Source organism: Triturus cristatus, chromosome 9, assembly GCF_964204655.1.
Source record: "Triturus cristatus chromosome 9, aTriCri1.1, whole genome shotgun sequence".
NCBI classification, from domain to species: Eukaryota; Metazoa; Chordata; class Amphibia; order Caudata; family Salamandridae; genus Triturus; species Triturus cristatus.
In genome coordinates, this window is record NC_140592.1 from 641,521,808 (window position 1) to 641,538,790 (window position 16,983).

The window sequence follows — 16,983 nt, forward strand, 5'->3', positions numbered from 1 at the left end:
AATGGTCTTGTTTGTATCACGTATGAAAGGTGTGTGAATGGCCTGTAAAGTGGTTGGTGCCTTGACGTGGCTTTACAGCTCACGAGCTGCGAGTCATTGGTTTGGTTTTTTGTGAATTTAATTATTGACAGTGCATTTCATTTTTGTGAAATCTCTTGTTCATAAAATTTAATACACTGAACCATGACTCGCCCTCGTGCCAAATCCAACCAGTATGTGTGTGTGTTTGAGGAATAGATGGTTGTGCAGGAATCTTTGTCTTTAGTTTCTCTGCCAAGGTACACTTTCCATGCAAGAATAACCCACCAACTGTAGATATTGTCGAAAACCCATGGGAGTTCATGGTGATGTCTCTCTTGTGAATTGAAAAATATTTTTTATCCCCAATGTCCTGTAAACCTCAAAATGTCTGCCACATTTTCTTTGCAATATTATTCCAAAATTCTCACGCTGTAGTAACAATAGTTAATCTGGTTTTGCAAGGGGGGTCACTTTGGTTTTTGGCCCGGTGCTCGGCGGCCATCTAGGGAAACCTACCAAACCCACACATTTCTGAAAACTAGACACCCGGCCGCTTCCAGGGAGGTATGGCTTGCGTGGATCCCCCAACGTTTCCTTACCCAGAATCCCCTTCAAACCTCAATTTTTGCTGAAAAAATCACTTTTTTCACACATTTTGGGGTGGGAAAGTTGTGGCATCACCGGGCTCACACAAATTTACCACCACCCAGCGTTCCCCCAGGTCTCCCGGTAAAAATGGTGTCTCACTTGTGTGGGAGGCCCAAGTACCCGCGGCAGGCAAGGCAGAGGCGTAGCTAGAGCTTGTGGCGCCCGGGGCTATCCCTCAGATTGCCGCCCCTGGAGAGGGGGATGAGGGGTGCTGGGGAAAAAGGACGAGAGACACATAGTATCGCCGCTAACAGTTACCTCGATCATGCAAGTTACATGCACATACATGACACCGTCCAAGGCTACACAGTTAAATACACCGGTGACCGGCAGTACAAAGGAGAACACACAGACTGCCACCCTGCAGGATTTCAGGAAGGGCCTAAAAACATGGTTATTCGATTAACGTCCCTAATCAGCAGCACCGCCCCCACCCTCCAGCGCCTAGATACCCTCACAGGTGATAAATAGCGGTATGCAAATCCTGTTTGTTTGATTGATTGACACCCGATTTCCACACATCGTTTGTGCGCTACATTAGTTTTATCTGTAAAATTGTATGTCGTTGCAAGTTAAGTGACCACTTCAATGGAGATTGTGCTGTCTATAAATGACACTGCGCAAACACACCATGCTTTAATGATATATGTTCAACATTGTGAGTTCAGTGATGAAGCACTGATGGCAGCGACGCCACTCTGAAAATTGTTCGAGCACCACTGGGTGTTCCCAATCCTGTTTCTCTTGGTTATTACCTTCTCTGACTCAACGAAATTCTAGTCCCCCTCCCATATGAATGTGTCACAAGCCCTCTGGACATTATTAAGGCAGGTATTGGCCTGATAATGTGGGAACCAGATATTTTACTCATTTGCATTTTTAAAGAAGGGCGCATGTTGTGTGTGTTTTTAGTCTCTCACCAGAGTGACCAAAAAACAGAAGCCTGCTGTGGTAGGCCCTTTATAGTTTTCAGAGCTTGATACAGTCTCTGACTATTCTATGTTTATTTGTAAATTGCTGGCCTTTGTGCTAAGGCTGGGTGTTAAGCAGTCTGGATTCCTCCTTGCACAATTGTTGGCTCAATTACTTTAACTGTAACTCTAAACCTAGAACACAAACCCTAACCACAAACCTGCGGTAAGACCCAATCGAAACACTTGTGTTCATCCAAACCTTAAAACTAACCCGCAATCTAAGCATAATCATAAATGTATCTCTAAACCTATTGTTAATCCAAGCGATGCTAATAACTCCAGTCCTCGTTCCACCCCTATCCCATTCATCTAACCATCACCCTCATCCTAGTTGTAACCTAATTCTTTCTAATACTAATATTGACTGTCACTCCAACTCAAACACTAATACCAGCTTTAAGGCAACCCCTATCTCGTGCCCTAACTCGAGAATAGCAGATCTTGTTTCTCTAGATGTCATCAGGTAGGTATGTGAAACTGCCCTACTCACTGGCCTATCAAGCCTGGCTTCCCCAACATTATTATTAATCTCAGCAGCAAGGCTTACTGCAAACATGGAAAAGGGCAGACCACAGCTCATCAGTTAGAGAATGTCTGAGCTCGCTCCCAGTAGAGAAATCAATCAATCAATCAATCAAGGAATTTGTATCGCGCACTACTCACCCGGAAGGGTCTCAAGGCGCTTGGGGGAGGGGGTCTGCTACTGCTCGAACAGCCAGGTCTTGAGCTGTTTCCTGAAGGCGAGGTGGTCCTGGGTCAGCCGCAGGTGGACGGGCAGGGAGTTCCATGTCTTAGCCGCCAGGTAGGAGAAGGATCTTCCTCCGGCGGTGGCTCTCTGGATGCGAGGGACGACGGCGAGGGCGAGGTTCGCGGATCGTAGCTGTCGGGTGGGCGTGTAGAAGGTCAGGCGGTCGTTGAGGTACCTTGGGCCCAGGTCGTGGAGGGATTTGTGTGCGTGGGTGAGGAGTCTGAACGTGATCCTCTTGTTGACAGGGAGCCAGTGCAGGTCTCTCAGGTGGCTCAAGATGTGGCTGCGTCGGGGGGCGTCCAGGATGAGACGGGCGGAGGCGTTCTGGATACGCTGAAGTCTTTTCTGAAGCTTGGCTGTTGCACTGCATACTCAGGACAGTGTGCATAACCTTCACAGCCCTTCACCAACCTACCTAGCATCAGCAATTACACGTCACTGGGCAAAACAGAAACCCCAGAAACAAAGAAGCACTGATGCTTGTAGCTCTGAAATTCAACATAAAAAAATGGTATGGCCTTATTTAGAGATTGGTGAGTGGAATATTCTGCCACACAGTGGCACATATCCTGTGCTCTGTATACAAAGACTATAGGCCACAATGCACCTGTAATACATTTGTGTCTGAGCATTCCATCGGCCAAACTCCAAAGTAGGCCCTTACTCCATCTCAATAACAGCACCCAGAATATGGATTTTCTATTTATTCAATAAAACTCCATATTCATGCCTCATAACACCTAACACTTACGTTTGTGACATTTAATTGCAGCTCTCTCCAGCACCTGCACCGCCACATATGCAGTGTCATTCTTAACACGTCTTTGCTAACATGGATTTATATGACTTGGATGCATTTCTAAAAATATGTATCTACAAATTGCAAAATGCTCTGACATCATCCTGAACATTTCTTTGTAAATATGTATGTTTATTATTTGGAATCATTTCTCACATTTTTTTGTAAAAATAAAAAACTGTAGAGTACTTTAACATCATCTGCGTGTGGCATAAAATTTCAAATAAAGAAATAAAAACGTAGAAATTACCAGCATTCGCAGGGTTCTATACTTTATGGAATGCTCTCCGACACCCCACTGTACAACCGGCGGCCATGTCTACGTTTCTACAGGGCAATGCCTGCAATGTTCAGCTCATGGTTTGTGCACGTGGAGGGGCGCAGCTGGCCCCAGAAGTACAGCTAACAGCAGCAGGCCGGACATAAAGGAAGCATAGCTGCCAAGGTTTCAGATTGCTAAATGTGACATTTTTATAATGTCAGCGTAATTATGAGTGACATTTCAACAACTATGAGTGACACTTTTTTCGCAAGGAAAATCAAGCAATAGAAACAAAGGCAATATAAATATCAGAAATTACACCCATTTGAGTAACGAGAAACTCCTTTTGCATGCGTAAAACTAAGCAATGTAGTCCACAGAAAGACATTAATATCAGAAATTACACCCTATTGAGCAATGAAAAGCTCTAAAAAAAGACCTTTAAACTATTGCAAAATCCTTGAAATAGAAGATCACTAAAGTACAGCTGCTTTTTAAGACGACTATTGCATTTTCACACAGTGCTTTATTTGCTGGTTAGGACCTCATTGCACTATGAATAAAGAAATCAGTAATTCCCAGAGCACAAAACAGGGCACAAATCTGTCTCTCTCTAGTTACACACACAACCTACATTTGATTGTATTAATCAGTTGAAGTTTCATAAGGTAAACGTATAAGAAAAAATATTTCATTTTCCCATCAATTTAAATTTGCAGGATCTATGAGCATCTTTAAATTAAAGCATATCATGTTTGTATATATGGTTACCTGAAGAACAAAGACCAGAATAGGTTTAGAACATTCAATAGCCATATGATGTCTTTTACACCCACAAACACACTCTGAAAGACATGATTATTACCCCATGATTATCCAGCAATTCACCTTCTGTGCTCTGCTGGACTCTCACCTCTTGTGCCACCAGAAGCCCAGCGAGCGTCTTTTCTTCTGCCAGGTTGTTGGTCAGGGTGGGCAAGTAAGCTTCACACAGTGCTGAGAGATAAGTAGCAGGTTGTAGGTGGCTGCATGCCTCTCTCCTCTAGGACCGTCGGCCAGGGTCCCTCGATGTAAATAACTAGTCAAGCACCTGAGTAGGTGAGTGCTGGCAGGCCTCGATACGCAGGCAGACTGCAGGGAAAACAACATCCTGCCAACACAACTCTCCTTCACAAGCTTGCTGAGCTCTTGAACTGGTCTCTAATTTAGCAACCAGGGAAATGTAACAGCTGCCAGCAGTGGTCTTAAACTGCAACACACATCTGCTCTGCCAACTGCATTTCACTGTAGTACAGTTTATTAGAAATGTTTGCACTGCGCACAATCCATAACTCACAAGTTTGAATGTGCTCTCATATGTAACAATAAATAGAAGTAGGCCCAGTGAAATTAAGTATTTGCCCAGGATCACAGCACTTGGTCGAACCGGAAAGAGCGGGTGAGAGGCAAAACCTCGTTGAAAAGTGGCCTTTTTTACTGCAAAGCAGATCGGAAAGGCAGATATGATTCTCTGTCTTCCTGCTACCCGGTGTCCCTCTTCAGACTCTCCAAAAGTGCATGTGTGCATGCAGGTGATAATTACTGCTGCAGTGCTGAACGCACACATTTAAGGTGCACAGGACTCAAATCACTAACCTAAGAGCAGAATGCATTCTTCCAAATAGGTTTGTCTTTTTAACCATAAAATTCAGGCATGACCAATACGGAACTCCCTCAATTTAGGGCTTTGAGACAAACATTGAAAAAAGTGAACTAAGTGTAACCAGGGCTTTAAGTGGGATGAAAAAACTGTGGGGGGGGGGGTCTCTCAAAGGGGTGTGATCAATGTAATTAAGGGGGTGGCTTAAAAACATATCAGCTAAGCGTGCCGCCCGACTTATATTTTGCTGTTCCTGTCATTGCATCCAGATATATGATACAACAAGTCACATCATACCTACAAGTCAGGACTATTGGCTTTGTCAATGGTAGTAGCATAAGATAAATAAGCAGCAATTATGGCTTGTATATAAATTGAAAAAACTTCCACTTAAAGCCCTGGTGACACCACGACAATGTTGATTCTCCTGAGATTAAAAAAAAAGGGAAATCCAGAGAGAAAATGACTCTTTTTAAAGGATTTCCCTTCCCCTACAACCTTCACCACACGCACATCGATGGCGGTCACTGGAGGCTGGAAAAAAAACGGACCGCCTGTGCCAGGGCACAAAACAGAGCCCGATAGAGACCCGTTTTGATGCCTCCTTAAAAAAACTGCCAGTGCTCAGACCCGGTGAGACCTGGCCCACTTAAAGCCCTGCCTAACTGGATAGAGCTGCAGAATTTGGAAATGGGGAACCAGATTCGAGTCCCGGCATCGGCTCAACAATATTGTAACCCTGGGCATATCACTTCATCCTCATCTCCCCGTACCTTTAAAAAATACATTCTAACTTAAGGCATTCATATGGAATGCCTGGTTCTCGTGTATAGCGCTACTGCCTTGGGTCAAGTTTGCGCTGTATAAACTGCAATTATAAATACAAATAATGAAATACCCCTACCAATAGTCTTGGCACCTGGAAGTTTCCATTTGCGTGGAGTTTCAATCTGCCAAGCCGGGGACAGAACCTGCAACACCGAGTTCTAAGAACAACTATAGAGGGCAAAGGGCTGGCTGTTGGAGAAAAGGAGGCCACAGGACTGCGTCGCAATTCAACTTTCATTCTGGTAAATGTGCTGGGGTGGCTCAGTTGGAGACTGGATCCCTCCCTTTGGGAGAAGTTAATCTGTCCTTGAAGGGAAGTGCATGGTGGAAATGTGGCGTGTGGAGAGGGCTGGCGGCTGAATTACAAGGTATTGTTTGGGAAAAGGGGGTGACAGGCGATGTTCAGAAGGGGTGGCAGCAGGCACAGGTAAAAGCTCATTGGGTCTAATTGAGTCACCCCCTCCCTCTGTCCATGGCATGTCTGTCCCATCGGAATGGCCCCCTCTACAGCAGCAGCGTTACCGGGATGGTGTTTCTCTGAAATGGCCCTTTAACCTTAGCTTTGATCTACATTCATGACCCCTCTGACCACCAGCGGATGCATCTGAAAGGCCATCACCAACCAATTACCGCTGTGACTTTCGGGCATAGACCTAATTCTCTTTTCGCCTGCTCAGCGTCACGGGATTACAGTTTACTTTGGCACCTGGGTGAGTGTATGCAGAGCCATCAGCAGGGGTTGCAGCCTCGAGGGATCATGCTTGAGACCCTACAGACAACACTGGCCCAGCCTTGCCCCACCCTATGCCTCCCCCTGAGGCTGAAAACCACGCCGCTGCGCATAATGTCGTCACGTACGCGCCGGTTTATTTATGAGGAGCGGCGGCGGGAGTAACTTTAATAGTACCCTACTGTCGGCAAATGTACTGTGTGCCGAGGGGGCCCCTGGAGCTCGGGGGCCCCCCCGCAACGCGGGGGCTGCGGGGGCCTGTGTGGCGTAACACAGGTCCCCACATAAATTATAAAGGCCGCCGCAATGGGCCGCCGCCTCCAAAACAGTGCCGCCTGGGGCGGTCCGCCCCCCTCGCCCCCCCCTAGCTACGCCACTGCGGCAAGGGCCCAAAACGTAGTGAGGCGACATCAAAATGGCCTATCGCAAAACCACCTGGTTTTGCAAGGGGGGTCACTTTGGTTTTTGACCCGGTGCTCGGCGGCCATCTAGGGAAACCTACCAAACCCACGCATTTCTGAAAACTAGACACCCGGCCGCTTCCAGGGAGGTATGGCTTGCGTGGATCCCCCAACGTTTCCTTACCCAGAATCCCCTGCAAACCTTAATTTTTGCTGAAAAAATCACTTTTTTCACACATTTTGGGGTGGGAAAGTTGTGGCATCACCGGGCTCACACAAATTTACCACCACCCAGCGTTCCCCCAGGTCTCCCGGTAAAAATGGTGCCTCACTTGTGTGGGAGGCCCAAGTACCCGCGGCAGGCAAGGGCCCAAAACGTAGTGAGGCGACATCAAAATGGCCTATCGCAAAACCACCTGGTTTTGCAAGGGGGGTCACTTTGGTTTTTGACCCGGTGCTCGGCGGCCATCTAGGGAAACCTACCAAACCCACGCATTTCTGAAAACTAGACACCCGGCCGCTTCCAGGGAGGTATGGCTTGCGTGGATCCCCCAACGTTTCCTTACCCAGAATCCCCTGCAAACCTTAATTTTTGCTGAAAAAATCACTTTTTTTCAAACATTTTGGGGTGGGAAAGTTGTGGCATCACCGGGCTCACACAAATTTACCACCACCCAGCGTTCCCCCAGGTCTCCCGGTAAAAATGGTGCCTCACTTGTGTGGGAGGCCCAAGTACCCGCGGCAGGCAAGGGCCCAAAACGTAGTGAGGCGACATCAAAATGGCCTATCGCAAAACCACCTGGTTTTGCAAGGGGGGTCACTTTGGTTTTTGACCCGGTGCTCGGCGGCCATCTAGGGAAACCTACCAAACCCACGCATTTCTGAAAACTAGACACCCGGCCGCTTCCAGGGAGGTATGGCTTGCGTGGATCCCCCAATGTTTCCTTACCCAGAATCCCCTGCAAACCTCCATTTTTCTGAAAAAAATCACTTTTTTCATACATTTTGGGGTGGGAAAGTTGTGGCATCACCGGGCTCACACAAATTTACCACCACCCAGCGTTCCCCCAGGTCTCCCGGTAAAAATGGGGCCTCACTTGTGTGGGAGGCCCAAGTACCCGCGGCAGGCAAGGGCCCAAAACGTAGTGAGGCGACATCAAAATGGCCTATCGCAAAACCACCTGGTTTTGCAAGGGGGGTCACTTTGGTTTTTGACCCGGTGCTCGGCGGCCATCTAGGGAAACCTACCAAACCTCACTACGTTTTGGGCCCTTGCCTGCCGCGGGTACTTGGGCCTCCCACACAAGTGAGGCACCATTTTTACCGGGAGACCTGGGGGAACGCTGGGTGGTGGTAAATTTGTGTGAGCCCGGTGATGCCACAACTTTCCCACCCCAAAATGTGTGAAAAAAGTGATTTTTTCAGCAAAAATTAAGGTTTGCAGGGGATTCTGGGTAAGGAAACGTTGGGGGATCCACGCAAGCCATACCTCCCTGGAAGCGGCCGGGTGTCTAGTTTTCAGAAATGCATGGGTTTGGTAGGTTTCCCTAGATGGCCGCCGAGCACCGGGTCAAAAATCAAAGTGACCCCCCTTGCAAAACCAGGTGGTTTTGCGATAGGCCATTTTGATGTCGCCTCACTACGTTTTGGGCCCTTGCCTGCCGCGGGTACTTGGGCCTCCCACACAAGTGAGGCACCATTTTTACCGGGAGACCTGGGGAAACGCTGGGTGGTGGTAAATTTGTGTGAGCCCGGTGATGCCACAACTTTCCCACCCCAAAATGTGTGAAAAAAGTGATTTTTTCAGCAAAAAATTAGGTTTGCAGGGGATTCTGGGTAAGGAAACGTTGGGGGATCCACGCAAGCCATACCTCCCTGGAAGCGGCCGGGTGTCTAGTTTTCAGAAATGCGTGGGTTTGGTAGGTTTCCCTAGATGGCCGCCGAGCACCGGGTCAAAAAACAAAGTGACCCCCCTTGCAAAACCAGGTGGTTTTGCGATAGGCCATTTTGATGTCGCCTCACTACGTTTGGGCCCTTGCCTGCCGCGGGTACTTGGGCCTCCCACACAAGTGAGGCACCATTTTTACCGGGAGACCTGGGCGAACGCTGGGTGGTGGTAAATTTGTGTGAGCCCGGTGATGCCACAACTTTCCCACCCCAAAATGTGTGAAAAAAGTGATTTTTTCAGCAAAAAATGAGGTTTGCAGGGGATTCTGGGTAAGGAAACGTTGGGGGATCCACGCAAGCCATACCTCCCTGGAAGCCGGCGGGTTTCTAGTTTTCAGAAATGTGTGGGTTTGGTAGGTTTCCCTAGGTGCCGGCAGGGCTAGGGTTCAAAAACTACAGCTAGTCACTTTGCCAAAAAAGGGTCATTTTTCACTGCAAAATTGAGGTGTGACCACGTTGCGTTTTGCGCCGTTTCCTGTCGCGGGCACTAGGCCGACCCGCACAAGTGAGGTACCATTTTTCTCGTAGGACTTTGGGGAATGCGGGGTGGGTGGAAATTTGTGGATCCACGCAGATTCCAGAACTTTCCATCACAGAAATGTGGGGAAAATGTGTTTTTTTTGTCAATTTTTTACGTTTGCAAGGGATTCTGGGTAACAGACCATGGTGGGAGGCAGTCAAGTCACCCCATCCTGGATTCCCCTGGGTGTCTAGTTTTCAAAAATGTATAGGTTTGCTAGGTTTCCCTAGGTGCCGGCAGGGCTAGGGTTCAAAATCTACAGCTAGTCACTTTGCCAAAAAAAGGGTCATTTTTCACTGCAAAACCACGTTGCGTTTTGCGCCGTTTCCTGTCGCGGGCACTAGGCCGACCCGCACAAGTGAGGTACCATTTTTCTCGTAAGACTTTGGGGAACGCGGGGTGGATGCAAATTTGTGGATCCACGCAGATTCCAGAACTTTCCATCACAGAAATGTGGGGAAAATGTGTTTTTGTGTCAATTTTTTACGTTTGCAAGGGATTCTGGGTAACAGACCATGGTGGGAGGCAGTCAAGTCACCCCATCCTGGATTCCCCTGGGTGTCTAGGTTTCAAAAATGTATAGGTTTGCTAGGTTTCCCTAGGTGCCGGCAGGGCTAGGGTTCAAAATCTACAGCTAGTCACTTTGCCAAAAAAAGGGTCATTTTTCACTGCAAAACCACGTTGTGTTTTGCGCCGTTTCCTGTCGTGGGCACTAGGCCGACCCGCACAAGTGAGGTACCATTTTTCTCGTAGGACTTTGGGGAACGCGGGGTGGGTGGACATTTGTGGATCCACGCAGATTCCAGAACTTTCCATCACAGAAATGTGGGGAAAATGTGTTTTTTTGGTCAATTTTTTACGTTTGCAAGGGATTCTGGGTAACAGACCATGGTGGGAGGCAGTCAAGTCACCCCATCCTGGATTCCCCTGGGTGTCTAGTTTTCAAAAATGTATAGGTTTGCTAGGTTTCCCTAGGTGCCGGCAGGGCTAGGGTTCAAAATCTACAGCTAGTCACTTTGCCAAAAAAGGGTCATTTTTCACTGCAAAACCACGTTGCGTTTTGCGCCGTTTCCTGTCGCGGGCACTAGGCCGACCCGCACAAGTGAGGTACCATTTTTCTCGTAGGACTTTGGGGAACGCGGGGTGGGTGGAAATTTGTGGATCCACGCAGATTCCAGAACTTTCCATCACAGAAATGTGGGGAAAATGTGTTTTTTTTGTCAATTTTTATGTTTGCAAGGGATTCTGGGTAACAGACCATGGTGGGAGGCAGTCAAGTCACCCCATCCTGGATTCCCCTGGGTGTCTAGTTTTCAAAAATGTATAGGTTTGCTAGGTTTCCCTAGGTGCCGGCAGGGCTAGGGTTCAAAATCTACAGCTAGTCACTTTGCCAAAAAAAGAGTCATTTTTCACTGCAAAACCACGTTGCGTTTTGCGCCGTTTCCTGTCGCGGGCACTAGGCCGACCCGCACAAGTGAGGTACCATTTTTCTCGTAGGACTTTGGGGAACGCGGGGTGGGTGGAAATTTGCGGATCCACGCAAATTCCAGAACTTTCCATCACAGAAATGTGGGGAAAATGTGTTTTTTTGGTCAATTTTTTACGTTTGCAAGGGATTATGGGTAACAGACCATGGTGGGAGGCAGTCAAGTCACCCCATCCTGGATTCCCCTGGGTGTCTAGTTTTAAAAAATGTATAGGTTTGCTAGGTTTCCCTAGGTGCTGGCAGGGCTAGGGTTCAAAATCTACAGCTAGTCACTTTGCCAAAAAAGGGTCATTTTTCACTGCAAAACCACGTTGCGTTTTGCGCCGTTTCCTGTCGCGGGCACTAGGCCGACCCGCACAAGTGAGGTACCATTTTTCTCATAGGACTTTGGGGAACGCGGGGTGGATGGAAATCTGTGGATCCACGCAGATTCCAGAACTTTCCATCACAGAAATGTGGGGAAAATGTGTTTTTTTTGTCAATTGTTTACGTTTGCAAGGGATTCTGGGTAACAGACCATGGTGGGAGGCAGTCAAGTCACCCCATCCTGGATTCCCCTGGGTGTATAGGTTTCAAAAATGTATAGGTTTGCTAGGTTTCCCTAGGTGCCGGCAGGGCTAGGGTTCAAAATCTACAGCTAGTCACTTTGCCAAAAAAAGGGTCATTTTTCACTGCAAAACCACGTTGCGTTTTGCGCCGTTTCCTGTCGTGGGCACTAGGCCGACCCGCACAAGTGAGGTACCATTTTTCTCGTAGGACTTTGGGGAACGCGGGGTGGGTGGAAATTTGTGGATCCACGCAGATTCCAGAACTTTCCATCACAGAAATGTGGGGAAAATGTGTTTTTTTTGTCAATTTTTTATGTTTGCAAGGCATTCTGGGTAACAGACCATGGTGGGAGGCAGTCAAGTCACCCAATCCTGGATTCCCCTGGGTGTCTAGTTTTAAAAAATGTATAGGTTTGCTAGGTTTCCCTAGGTGCCGGCAGGGCTAGGGTTCAAAATCTACAGCTAGTCACTTTGCCAAAAAAAGGGTCATTTTTCACTGCAAAACCACGTTGCGTTTTGCGCCGTTTCCTGTCGCGGGCACTAGGCCGACCCGCACAAGTGAGGTACCATTTTTCTCGTAGGACTTTGGGGAACGCGGGGTGGGTGGAAATTTGTGGATCCACGCAGATTCCAGAACTTTCCATCACAGAAATGTGGGGAAAATGTGTTTTTTTTGTCAATTTTTTACGTTTGCAAGGGGTTCTGGGTAACAGACCATGGTGGGAGGCAGTCAAGTCACCCCATCCTGGATTCCCCTGGGTGTCTAGTTTTCAAAAATGTATAGGTTTGCTAGGTTTCCCTAGGTGCCGGCAGGGCTAGGGTTCAAAATCTACAGCTAGTCACTTTGCCAAAAAAAGGGTCATTTTTCACTGCAAAACCACGTTGCGTTTTGCGCCGTTTCCTGTCGCGGGCACTAGGCCGACCCGCACAAGTGAGGTACCATTTTTCTCGTAGGACTTTGGGGAACACGGGGTGGGTGGAAATTTGTGGATCCACGCAGATTCCAGAACTTTCCATCACAGAAATGTGGGGAAAATGTTTTTTTTTTGTCAATTTTTTACGTTTGCAAGGGGTTCTGGGTAACAGACCATGGTGGGAGGCAGTCAAGTCACCCCATCCTGGATTCCCCTGGGTGTCTAGTTTTCAAAAATGTATAGGTTTGCTAGGTTTCCCTAGGTGCCGGCAGGGCTAGGGTTCAAAATCTACAGCTAGTCACTTTGCCAAAAAAAGGGTCATTTTTCACTGCAAAACCACGTTGCGTTTTGCGCCGTTTCCTGTCGCGGGCACTAGGCCGACCCGCACAAGTGAGGTACCATTTTTCTCGTAGGACTTTGGGGAACGCGGGGTGGGTGGAAATTTGCGGATCCACGCAGATTCCAGAACTTTCCATCACAGAAATGTGGGGAAAATGTGTTTTTTTTGTCAATTTTTTACGTTTGCAAGGGATTCTGGGTAACAGACCATGGTGGGAGGCAGTCAAGTCACCCCATCCTGGATTTCCCTGGGTGTCTAGTTTTCAAAAATGTATAGGTTTGCTAGGTTTCCCTAGGTGCCGGCAGGGCTAGGGTTCAAAATCTACAGCTAGTCACTTTGCCAAAAAAGGGTCATTTTTCACTGCAAAACCACGTTGCGTTTTGCGCCGTTTCCTGTCGCGGGCACTAGGCCGACCCGCACAAGTGAGATACCATTTTTCTCGTAGGACTTTGGGGAACGCGGGGTGAGTGGAAATTTGTGGATCCACGCAGATTCCAGAACTTTCCATCACAGAAATGTGGGGAAAATGTGGTTTTTTTGTCAATTTTTTACGTTTGCAAGGGATTCTGGGTAACAGACCATGGTGGGAGGCAGTCAAGTCACCCCATCCTGGATTCCCCTGGGTGTCTAGTTTTCAAAAATGTATAGGTTTGCTAGGTTTCCCTAGGTGCCGGCAGGGCTAGGGTTCAAAATCTACAGCTAGTCACTTTGCCAAAAAAAGGGTCATTTTTCACTGCAAAACCACGTTGCGTTTTGCGCCGTTTTCTGTCGCGGGCACTAGGCCGACCCGCACAAGTGAGGTACCATTTTTCTCGTAGGACTTTGGGGAACGCGGGGTGGGTGGAAATTTGTGGATCCACGCAGATTCCAGAACTTTCCATCACAGAAATGTGGGGAAAATGTGGTTTTTTTGTCAATTTTTTACGTTTGCAAGGGATTCTGGGTAACAGACCATGGTGGGAGGCAGTCAAGTCACCCCATCCTGGATTCCTCTGGGTGTCTAGTTTTCAAAAATGTATAGGTTTGCTAGGTTTCCCTAGGTGCCGGCAGGGCTAGGGTTCAAAATCTACAGCTAGTCACTTTGCCAAAAAAAGGGTCATTTTTCACTGCAAAACCACGTTGCGTTTTGCGCCGTTTCCTGTCGCGGGCACTAGGCCGGCCCGCACAAGTGAGGTACCATTTTTCTCGTAGGACTTTGGGGAACGCGGGGTGGGTGGAAATTTGTGGATCCACGCAGATTCCAGAACTTTCCATCACAGAAATGTGGGGAAAATGTGTTTTTTTCGTCAATTTTTTACTTTTCAAAAATGTATAGCTTTCCAGGATCCATTATTGTTTTTGTACCCATTTCTACCATTAACTGGAAGGAGGTTGAAAGCACAAAAAATAGCAAAAAGAGGGTATGTCCCAGAAAAATGCCAAAACTGTGTAAAAAATGTTGGTTTTTTAACAAAATTCTGTCATTCCCTAAAAGCTGGAGAAATGGTGATTTCAGCCCCACAAACCCTTTTTTGATACCATTTGCAGAGAAAAACCCAGAAGCTTTCATTTGCAGCCCGTTTTTCCCATTTTTCACAAAAAAAACAAAATTTTGCTGTATTTTGACTAATTTCTGGGAACCCTCTAGGAGAATCCACAAACCCTGGGTACCTTTAGAATCCCCAAGATGTTGGAAGAAAAGGACGCAAATTTGGCGTGGATACCTAATGTGGTCAAAAAGTTACAGGGGCCTAAGCGCGCACTACCCCAAATAGCCCAAAAAAGGCTTAGCACAGGAGGGGAAAAGGCCTAGCAGCGAAGGGGTTAATGGAAGCACTTGGTGGGCTAGTTGGCCCCCAGAGTCCCTCAGGATTGAAGGTGAATTATTTCCCCAACTTAAAACGTGCCACAGGGCGTGTTTGCACACATTAACTCAGGCCCCGTCCCCTCCCTTCACCACTGTGTAAACACGTCCTGTGGCCATTTTTAGTTGGGAGATTAAGTTCATTTGATTTCTGAGGGTCTCTAGGGTCCAACTAGCCCACTAGGTACCTCCAGTAAGCGCCACTGAGCTGCGTTGCAGAGAGGTGTAAAAAGTGGCATGGCCTGGACCACCTCTCTGCAACGCAGCTCAGTGGTGCTTACAGGAAGCACCTGGTGGGCTAGTTAGCCCCCAGGGGCCCTCAGGATTGAAGTGGAATTATTTCCCCAACTTAAAACGCGCCATAGGGCGTGTTTGCACACATCACCTCAGGCCCCGTCCCCTCCCTTCCCCACTGTGTAAACATGCCCTGTGGCCGTTTTAAGTTGGGAGATTAAGTCCCCTTGAATCCTGAGGGTCCCTAGGGGCAAAATAGCCCACTAGGTACGTCCAGTAAGCGCTATTGCAGAGAGGTGTAAAAAGGGGCACGGTATGCACCACCTCTCTGCAACGCAGAGCAGTGGCGCTTACTGGAAGCACCTGGTGGGCTAGTTGGCCCCCAGGGTTCCTCAGGATTGAAAGGGAATTATTTCCCTAACTTCAAATGCACCAGAGGGCGTGTTTGCACACGTCACCTCAGGCCCCGTCCCCTCCCTTCACCACTTTGTAAACGTGCCCTGTGGCCGTTCTAAGTTGAGAGATTAAGTCCCCTGAATCCTAAGGGTCCCTAGGGTTAAACTAGTCCACTAGGTACCTCCAGTAAGCGCCACAGAGCTGCGTTGCAGATAGGTGTAAAAAAGGGGCATGGCCTCAGAACACCTGTCTGCAACGCAGCTCCCTGGCGCATACTGGAGATACCTATTGGGCTAGTTGGCCCCCAGGGACCCTCAGTATTGAAGGGGAATTAATTCCCCAACTTACAACTGGCCAGGGGGCTCGTTTGCAGAGTGCTGTGGTCTTTTATTTGTTTAATTTTTTTAAGAAGAAGGGCTGTGTGGCCCCCCTTCTTTTTCAAATGTATTGGCCCTGGAGACCCCATCCCCCAGGGCATGGCCCCTAATATTTTTTTGAAAAAAAGAAATTTGGAAGGGGGCCACGTGGCCCCCCTCCCAAGGCCTTAATTGGTCCCGGGGACCCCAACCCCCGGGGCATGGCCTTTTAAAAAAAAAAATCTTTAGAAAGGGGGCTGCATTGCCCCCTGCCTCAGGCCACTAATGGCCCTGGAGACCCCATCCCCCGGGGCCGGCCTTTGGTTTTTATTATTTAAAAAAATATATATATATATATTTAAAGAAACACCTAGGACATGCTGGACAAACCGTATGTACCTATCACCATGACGATTTGCGTGATATTCATTAATAGGCAACTATGCATACAATGAATCCACGTGGAATGTATTTACACCGCTAGTGAAGCTCTGACATGTCTGACGCCCTACCGTGCCTAATCCCGGCGCCCCCGCCGGTGGGTACTCTCCAAGTAGACACCCTTGTTGTTTATTTATACAAACATGGGTAGCTATTGACAGGCACATTTAATACACACGCACACCAAGCCATTCACATGGGATTCGGCAAAAATGTGACCAAAACTATGCAAGAAACCCCCCTCAAGGTTAATAAAACACACATTCACCGCCGGATGTGTAATACTTTTTATTTTACTCTCTGGAAAGGAGACAAACCTCACTTGAGAGTCACAGCGCGCTCCTGGCTGAGCCCAATGCTGTGTTACACCCACCAGTGCCCGCCGAGTGCCACACACCTCTGTGTTGCATTCCACCAGCTATGACACTCTCTAGCCCATGTGCACTGTAACACCACCCCATGAATATGTCATGCCACACTTGCCTTCGCACGGGTTATATTGCCCCATCTAACGTGCCTTCCTCGATGCCTATGTTATAACGCACAGCGCTATGCCGTACATGTTACAATCTGGGATCCATATCTTTGTCACAGTGCATATGCAACGTTACACTCCCCAGCACATATTTTATATTACAACTTTAGAGACTAGTTAGGTTACACAACACTGCCCTGTGCTATTACACTCCAAGGCGCATATCGCAGAGCACGCACCAGTGCCTGTGCTATCTCGCGCTCTCCAGTGAATCTGTCATTGCGCACAATGTATTGCATATTATATTTCACGCCCGGTTCATCTTATATCACACTTTTGGGTGTATAGTTTATATCATACACTATATCTAGTTTTCATTTCCAGTCGTGCTCTCAGGACTATGTTCTATATAACACTGCATTCACCTACCCTT